This window comes from Pimephales promelas, chromosome 23 (assembly GCF_988280905.1).
Source record: "Pimephales promelas chromosome 23, fPimPro1.hap1.1, whole genome shotgun sequence".
Lineage (NCBI taxonomy): Eukaryota > Metazoa > Chordata > Actinopteri > Cypriniformes > Leuciscidae > Pimephales > Pimephales promelas.
In genome coordinates, this window is record NC_142791.1 from 11,122,240 (window position 1) to 11,132,624 (window position 10,385).

Here is a 10,385-nt window from a genome sequence, read left to right on the forward strand (position 1 = left end):
TTCAATTGAATTTAAAACAAGTTTGATTGTGACTGTGACTTGGGGCAATCATAACACACACATTGTTTTATTAAACCCACTGCGTCTCTGATAAAGGCACTCATCAAACTAATAGTGTTATTGATCTGACATGTAGTACTATTACTGAAGCATTTTCTCCTTTAGATTATATATCTTTTAGATGTCAACAAAAACCGGGAAAATGCTTTTTACTAAAATGTATTATTCGTGTATTTTATTATATTTATTAATTAATATGGAAAAAAAGCATTCCAAGGTAAAAAAAAAAAACGTAGAAAATACAGGACATCCCCCCAAAAAATCTATGTTATTTCTCACGAAGTGAAACGATAACACTTTTCCTCAGGCAAAAAGTGAGCATGTGTTGAATATGTGTTGCAACAGCCTCCGGTCTCCCATAGTCATTGAAGGCCTGTTCATTTTTAGTTTGAGTTCAGCTCCCGTGTGGCATTTCTTTGAACATTACACTATTACTAGTCTAATGGACGTCATCCATTAGTAATATTACATTGATTCTGCATCATTCGGTTTGCAGGTTCACACACTGTAGTTGAACAGAGAATTTTGATCAAGAAACTCTCTGGCATTAAAAGCCGTTGTCCAGCCGTGCAGAAGTTCTGTTTGGTTTTTCTTCGTTTTAACCCTCAAAGGACTTTTGAATAACATGAGAATATGGAATTGTTGCCTGTAAACTGTTTGTTTTTTTTTTCTTTCACCCTGTGTGCCTGTGCGTTTGGACTTCACACAATGAATGTGGAGATGGTACCTCACCAGTATTGTGGATATTGCAAATTCCCTCCGGTTCAAAGCCTCCGTCTTTTCAGGAGCCACGGTAACCACTTTGGCCCCATCAGAACCCCTACTTTGGCATGTTTGTGACGGAAACGTATCGATTAAACGAACGCAAAGCTCCAAGACGTCACAGGAAATGGGGTGGAGAGCTGGTGAGGTAAGAAACGGATTTTACGTCTCAATCTCTTCGAGAGAACTGACGCTGTCAAGACGATCAAAGACATTTTGAAACGTGTCCTGATAGTCTCCAGCACCAGTTATATTCACATGTTTATCTTGTAAATAGAGAGTATAAAGAAACATTGTTTTGCTTTTTTTTTTTTTTGACAAGTTTTGTGAAAAGGACAGAAGCCTCAGCTGTTTAAACGCGCATCCTGATTTAAAAAAAAAAAACAAAAAAAAACGTACGCTTCTAGAAAGACTCAATATGATCCCTCATTTGGAAGATTGATATTTTTCTATCTGCTGTCTCAGTCGGCTTCTCATCACATTAGCATCATAGATTTTCATTTTCTTTGTTATCACTTCACTGCTGAAATCAGTTTGGGAATTGAAAGATTGATATCAGTGCTCATTTCATCATCTTATACAGTATACTTTGATTCGCTATGTGCCCTAACCGTTGTGATCCACCACCAGTTCTCTCTCTTTCTCCTCGGCTTGTATTTGAGAAGCCCAGTCCAAATTAAAATAATATCTACTTGTTTAGTGAGAGTGGCTTGTACTTTGCTCTGGGGCTTCATGCATGATGTATCAAGTATAGGCTTGATGTTGTTAGGTAAAATGCTAATAGGGTTACCTGCCCACCGCATTTCAATTCTGAGTAAGTCGCAAGAACTTTACAACCTCATAAAACGCTCCTTACAGCAAGACATTAGCTCAGTGGCAGCGTTTCAGAAAATCCATAGGACTTTCTGTGTCCTGCATTTGAAAAGACGATGTCAGGCTGTTGTTTCGGGAAACTAGAATGTTTTATTCTAATTGTTTTAAATTATATATAAAATAAATATCAAATGTAAAATATATATTTGTTTACCATTATTAACTCTTTCCCCGGCATTTTTTTTTTTATGTTGCCAGCCACTGCCATCGTTTTTGATCATTTTCACAAAAATGTCATGGCCTCTAAAATATTTTGTTGTATGAATATCTGAACATACAATATATCAAAAGAAAGAACAGACCCTCTGCTTTTATATGCTTTTATATATTTTTATATATTTAAATGCTGTTTAAATGTTGATGATCACATTATTTTACATATGCTATCGCTTGTTTTTGCTGCTTTTTCACTTGACTTTTGATCAGGAGATTTGAGTCTTAGCGCCACCTACCTTATAACAGTGAAAACACAGAAAGCCGGAAAATTCCATCATGGCGGGGAAAGAGTTATATAATGCACCAGCTGAGCAACTGCCATTGTGATGAATTAGAATGCTAAAGGATAATTTTACAACCTGATCTCACAGGAAAATATAACTATGGTACTAGGTGGCGATTTCATATGATTTTTTATGATTATTATAATAAAACAGTAAGAATAAAGGTCCACCCCTAACATTTAAATAAATTTGTTGGAATTCATATGAATTAGTCACCAGTTTGCCAAAATGTGCAATAGTTACGAATTGCCATGAGATTGTGTTGCAATTTTCTCCATGTATTATAAACCAGAAATGCAATATTTTATAATTTTTGTCTTAAAATAAACTAGAAATGAGTGTGAAAGTATCTGATCCAATCAGCTATTTGGATGAGTTACCTTGATATTCTAAGCTCTTCAACTGTCATGCCCTGCAACGATTCTCCTCCTCTACAAAGTCGCCAAATCATGAAGCCTTATGTAACTGTCTCATCCCATTATTCTGACAATTTGCTGCTTTACGGTCATTTACGTAAGGCGGAGGACGCCCCTGCATCTTCTCTTTGCTTGTCTTTCACATTTTGTAGTTTACGTTTTGAGTATTTAACCCTCCTATTGTATTTTGTGTAAAAACAAGGCATTATGGTAATCAGGCTTTGTAACGTTGTAACAAATATTCAAACATAATTTGACATTTTTAAATTGCTTTTATAAAATAAATATTATGATTTAAATGACTAAAAAAAAATGACTGCATGTTGTCAAATTTGGCCCCTGATATATACGCAACCATAAATTTAAAAGAAATTCAGTTTGAGTTCCAGCTAAATACAATCGCATCTTCACAGAGTTTCCCCCTCCCGTTCGTTTGTTTTAGTCTTGTTCTTTTATTTTCCCCTTGTGATTTGGGTCCCAGTGTCTTCTGGGAACACATTTCTCCTCAAGGGTAGGATTTAAAGTAACAGAAGACTTTCTGCTTCGACTCTCAAATGAGTGTCTGATGCAAATAGCCAGAAGGACAGGAAGAGCCCTGAGAGAGAGAGAGAAAGGAAAGAAAGAAAGGCTCGCTGGACGTTTTCTTCTCTGCTGTGCAGACATGTAAACATTGGGGCAAAAGTCTTGGTAAAAGGAGCGATTTGCAACACGCACACACTAACGCATTCATCTGCTCATCTGTGCAGAAATTGGAGGTGAAAAAAAAAAACATCGCTTATCTCTAGGCTTGCACATGGCTGAGAGGTAGCACTGTTGTCAGTGCGGGGGTTGGCCCATGGGGCTAACATCTGCTGCTATTGTGGACTTGGCCCTGTCACCATACTTATTCTCTGTCGACTAAATCAGCCACATTCAACCAGCGCCTCAGCCCACAAACTATCTAAACATCGAGTGTCGTAGTTTAGCAACTAAACGTTGGACAGAATGGCCGGATGAAATTTGTATGAAAGATCTGTTCCAAAATCTAGCAAGTGCATCACCAACCATCACAAAACACCGGAAGAGTTATTTCAAATGCTTTACATAGATAAATCCACCTTCTATGTGAGTGTTAGCATACCGCTAAGCTAATATTTTAGGAAAGCATAAAAACAAAGCACACTAAGTTGTGGGAAAATTGTCTATGAAAGTAGCAATTGCTCTTGAAGCTACTAAATATAAAACATTGACTAGATAAGACTACAGGAGATGCACCAATCAACTGGCCATAAATCGTAACCGGACTTTTCGATTTCGTCAGACAGATTTAAATTAATCTAAAGTGAATCCCTCAAATAAATCACCATTCCCAACGATACGATAGCGATGAAAATGTCTATAACAAAGGATTTTATGTAATGGATTTTTTCCCTCACTGCTCACCACAATGCATTATGGGATTGCCTTCTCCACAAAGTGTGGGGATGCCTTTGAACTAGCTATGTATTTTAGAAGGCAGCTTAATCATACCTTTTGGAACAGATTTTATGTCGTGAACATGCCAATAATGCCTTAATATCTTGCTTACTTAGGCCGGAGACAAACTGGCTGCGTGGCGTAAGCGTCTCAGCTGCGTGGCGTGTCCGTTTTTATTTCGGCTCCCATGTTAACCGATTAGAGCTTGCACACTGCCTGCGTGAGCCACGTGGAAAACGCGTGCATGCTAGAAATAGAACCGACGCCTTTTTTTTCTCACACGGCAAGCATGTTGGAAGTGTTTCCAGGCAAAATAGAAAAGGAAAAGATGTTTATAGGTTATTTTGTACACAAATACATATGAATAACTTGCATTTTATGGTTGAAAGTCTAGGTTTTGGCAAATTCAGATATAAATATATAATTTCAACATAAATAAATAATGATCAATTTTCAAATACTGCACCTGTCAATAGACTTGTAGTCAAGACCGCCTAAGACGAGACCAAAAACAGACTAGTGTTGTTGAAGCTAAGCAATAACTTGTAGGATTTTGTTTTGCATTGCCTTCTGATTTCGAAGTCTCCAAATGAATCCATTCTGCAACTTTTAAATACATTTAAAAACTAAATTAGAAGCTCAAGTGCAGGATCTGAAAGTTGGTTGTTTTGTCGCTATGGTTACACACACACATACACTGTTGGCGGTGCACTCAGTCATCTTTCAGTTGTGCAGTTACCCAAAATCTCCTGAATGAAGTTAAAACCCATCATGTCACTGATATGTGTTTTACTAAATATTAATACATCAATAACTGTACATGATATGTGTTTTTTTTTTTTTAATCAAGTGATCAAAGTGCTCGTTGCTGCTGCGATCAGTGGCGCGGATACTGTGTTTTCTCGTGTGGCTCGGAAGCGCGCTTCAATCCGTTGCGGATATCGTCGTGGATATAGTAGTATTGTATTGCTAAATCCCCCGACCACTATGTCGGTCTGAGACAGCAAGACCTAGACAAAACCGAGAGGTCCAAGACCAAGACCAAAGACCGTCAAGGCCGTGACAAGACCGAAACCACGTAAAAGTGGTCTCGAGACATACATCACTACCTGTCAATACAGAATGAAATATTCTGCAGTCTATTTTGCTGTCAATACTACTGACAGTGTCTTTATCAGTAGGCTTTATATTTGTGCTTAACATGAAGTATAGGTCTTCCACAACTCTCTCCCATACGTCTTTCTGCCTGTACTTCACCTAGCAGCAGCGCCGTGTCAGACAGGTTTCTAGTGTACAAAGACAGAAAACGTGACACGGCCGCCACGCAACTGAAACGCCATGCTCGCGCCACACCACCAGTGTGCCTTGGGCTGCACGCTAGGTTTTGGAACAGAGACTCAATTTCCTCTGAGATTGCTAATATAAAAATGGTCATAATGCAGTCCTGTTGAAAACACTCCAACTCTTGAATTGACTACTTTCATTCCATACAGCCTTGTTTTTGTTCGTGACAGTTTCAGTATTTCTTCAACAATGACTTAAACTATTGCTTTAATGTGTTTTTATGCTGATTTTGAGTTGTCGGTCTATCATGTTTAAGTGTCATCTGCAGGAAAAGGCACACTTTTGATTTTGTATTTTGACTGCTATAGAGTAGGCCTACTTGTCACAGTAGCTCCAAAGTATCTGTTTTCACTGTTACCCGAGTGCTTGATGTTTCAATAGCAAAAAAAGATTTTGTTAAAATGACGTCTGTTAAGCTGTCTGCAAACCCATCAAGCATGTTCAAGGTTCCACAGCATAACATCTCAAGTCGGATATTTTGTTCCATTTGTAAAGCAGAGGCGCTTTGTATGAAAGAAACCGATGTTCAGGCAAGACCTCAAACACCGTCCTTTGAATTGAAATATGTGCTGTAAAAAAGTTGCTAATTGTGTAGACATCAACGATCTGCGCTGTGATTTATGGAACGCTTGAAGAAAATTTGAGCTTTTTGGTTCTGATTCATTTCCCCCCACTCAATCTATTAATGGATTACATAGGGCAAAAACACAATGAAAAGCAATATTGTCTCTCATTTGTATTCTATCCCTGTGTTTTAACCTTCCACTTCATCCTCCGTAGGCCCATTAACTTCCATGAAAATCATGTTTCTCTGGCTTTGCCTGGTCTCGGGCTATGGGTTATTGTTTTTCTGTGGGATGTAAATATGCATTGTTATAACCCTTATCTGTTGTTTTCTTTTGTTTTCATCTGTACGCAGATTGAAAACAGTTTTGTGAAGACCTGCTCCAAATGCAAAAATGTGGCTCTTCTTTGAGTATATTATTGTCAGAAAAAAATGTTTTGTAAAAATTTTGATGAGATCAGAAATAAAGTAATTTAACGATCTAATGTACTAGTATGTTTTGGTCATTTTGAATGTCATTTGAATGCATGTTTGTTTCTGGAAAAATTATCAAAATTAACACATTCACTTATTGATTATTCATTTATTTTGTTCTGTGTGAGTTCTAGAAACTGATCAAGTTATGAGCAATGGTACTTTGAAAAATGTTAATATCTAATTACTTTATATTAAAGCTGCAGTCCATAACCTTTTTGGGTTAAAAAAAAAAAATCCAAAATAGTTCCAGTGGTACTAGCGGATTTCCGTGGGATATTTCGGCATGTCTTTGCGTCATTATGTCACATCTGTACACATTAAGCTCCCCACACGGGACCTTGGGACAGGAACCAATGTTCTGTCCACATGACCAAAGCGTGACTTTGATCGTGCGAAGTAGGTTTCCCCCCTTTGGAGAGAACCCCTTGTTCCTGAGCCACCACTGTAACAGCCTCATGTACAGCAGGCTGCAAGGTACTGTATAACATTGGACGCTTCTGCCATCAGACCTAACAATCTCTGAAACTGAGATGAGATGTATATGCTCGGGCAGATTCAGCTTTAAGTCATTCATTATATTATGATATTACGAAAATATCAGTCGTAAAAAATGATAAAAAAAAACTGTAAAAAATATTTTGATAGCACGGTTTTGGCGTTTATAGTGTTCTAATGACGGTGTTCAACTATAACCATTAGTCTCACAGTTATATAATAACCATCACACCTCACTGCATCCATGCATTTCGTGAATGAGTGGGGTGAGCTAAACCGAACAGATTTCGAACACAGATTGCAACAAAGAGGAAAATCTATGGACTGTAGCTTTAAATGTATATTAATTAATCACTTTCCTTAAAATAATAATTAATATTAATAGTAAATAATACAATTATATTAAAGCGGCTATATGTACGAATTTTCATGTTTTATTCAGTGTTTTATTGCCAAATGTGTGAACAGCTTGCAACAGAACTTAAACAAAGCCTTTCCCAACTTCCTAGGTTTTCTATGAAAGCATGTTGTTGACTGATTTTTACATGAAGAACTGGGGATATTTTTTTCCAGGAAAAGCAAAAGGATCTGACATTTATGTGTGTTCCAGGGAACCTCTCTTCCATACTATAGCCCTATTCAGAAGGGATTGCTTTTACAAGGGTAGATGGAATAATGTAACTTTACCACAGGGCATCTGTAATATTAATGGCCAATTCACATGAGAAAAGAAATCTCAGTAAAACACGGTAACTCAATTTATGCACCGCCATCACATCCCTTCCCTCATATATATATATATATATATATATACATATCCACATCACTATGATGAGATGCTTTCTTGACTGCTTTTTGATGCATGTTTATTTTGTTACTGAAAGGAAAGTGTGCAGAAGATATTATAATAACCATTCTAACCGTTGCTCTCAGCAATGTGTGGATTGCATCTGGATCCTTGTTACAGGTATATCTTTACCAAGGTATTTCCAACTTCTTTTTAACTTATAAGTAAAAAAAAAAAAAAAAAGAAAGAAAAAAGAAAAGAAAAAGAACTTCACCGGTGGGTATATTGGGGCCTTGAATCACATTCAGTCTCTTGTACTGTATGTCAAGTGCAAGCACGAGCACCGGTGTCACTAATAACAAGGGTTTCTGAATCCCTTTAATGCATTGGTTCTCTTTTGGTCAAATCATTTCACTAAAATTATTTTAAAAAGAGATGCTTTTTCTGTGGTGAGGAACTTTATGTTGGGCTTGTTCGATGGTGACAAGTCAATGCCCTGAAGAAGAACGATTCAGTGGAATTGGTGTCCGGTGCCACTTAATAAAGGAAGAATATGTGCCACACATCTCGCTGATGCAATTTTTCAATTTCTAGCACCACAGTGTCCTCTAATTTTACATGGTGGGCCAGTGAGGTGCAAAAGTGGTCCAGTATCAGAGGTCAAGAAACTGTTCTCTTGATCAGTCCTTCAGATTCTGTCCCCTTCAAAGAAGAAAGGTCTCATTCTAGATATCATCTGTCTTGTACTAAAAATGGTGGGATGAGACATTTAAAGTCCATCTTGTGGGGCCAAGAAAATCCAGTAGAAACACTCTTCAGTTAAAAGGTTAGGCACCCTACTGGGGCATTTAAACATGAACTGGGCCCGAGAGAAGCTTTAAGCTGCTTATGTAGTAGAGCATTTCTTATCCGTTCGCTCGATTAGCTCAATCAGCACTACAATAAATGATATTGTTTCTTAACGTATGAAACCACTGACTTACGCTGCAGTCTGGTGGAAGATTATTTAAATCTACTTTTGCAACTAGCTACCTATGTATTTAGCAACACTACATACTGTGAGACTTACAAAAATGACAATCTTTTTGAAGCAATCAATTTAAATGAATCATACATACAAAAAACTTGCCCACAAATGTGCATAACTGATAATATTACATGACAAAAACAAAAAAAGCATACTTTTACATGTGAAGTTTCACACAGGGATATCTTGGAATGTCAGTTCACCGTGAATTATAAGTTAACTTGTTCGGTTTACTAATAAAAAAAGTCCATAAAATTTTACTGTAATTTTTTTTGTTTGTTTTTAGCATTTTTATAGAACAGATTCACTCAAATACAATTTCTCAGTTCTATGAGAGTAATAAACAAGCAAAAAAAAGGAGAAAACAGTGTTCATCATTTAAAAAAAGAACATGAAATGGTTTAAAAAAAACATCTAAATAAACAGATTCGCCCAAATGAATCATTTACATTACATTTATTCATTTAGCTGACGCTTTTATCCAAAGCGACTTACAATTGCTATATATGTCAGAGGTCACACGTGTCTTGCTCAGGGACACATTGGTGTCTCACAGTGGATTCGAACCCAGGTCTCTCACACCAAAGGCATGTGTCTAATCCACTGCGCCATCACCACCCCTCAGAATCAGATTTCCTAATTCCATGATAGTAGCACACACAAAAAATATATATAAACAAGTAGAAACATTGTGTGATCACTAAAAAAAGAAGATGCAAGGATTTAGATGAATCCTTTTGAACTAATTTAAATGAGCCATCTGAATGACGAGATTCAATCAACTAAATCAGATTTCACAGCGTAAACTTAGTGATTATGGGCATAGTGAACGGGGTATCTTTCGGAATCATAAGATGAAAAACCAAGAGCCGGAAGTGTGACGTCAAGTCCTCATCAAGTGCATCATTTGGGCATTTTGCAAATTATTCTTTATTCTACATATTCTATGAGACCACATTTTATTACCATTCCATTTTGCATGTCGGAAAAGAATTAAAGTGGGACCAAAATCAATAAATAAATCACTGCTGCTTAAGATAAAACAGCTATTTACTGGAAAAGCTACAGTTTTACAAACAGCTGCTGCTCTCATGCTCCCATAAACAGTGTTCCTTTTTGTCAGCTACCTTCAAGAGCTACATTTGTTTGGATTTCCCAACAAAGGAATTTAAATCTTGTATTTTAACGTAGCCTAACTCGAATCCTTTAAGAGTTATCGATAATAAATTTGGCCTGAAATCAGGTTCCTCTGAAGTTGTAGAATCCAATACCTGAAACACTGCAGAAATACTAAACTCAGTCTCCTGTACTCTGCTACAGATGTTTGCCAATGGCGTATGCTGCGCGAGCAAGAGGTCAGCGGCTTCATAATTATTCTGTGTGTGTTTTCACTCATGCCCTTTAAAGCTGCACCGTTGCCAGATTCTTCTAAAGGTTTTGTGTAATAGAGGCCATCTGATAGCGAATGACTGTGAAAACAGACACTGTCAAGGAGGAATCCAGAGGCCAACATTTTCTGATGCCCCGCTACCGATTTTCTGTTAGAAACATACATAGTTGTTAAACTTAATAATGGTTGCGAGTAGAAAGCAGGACAGAGGAGCTTTATTTAACAGCCCGGAGC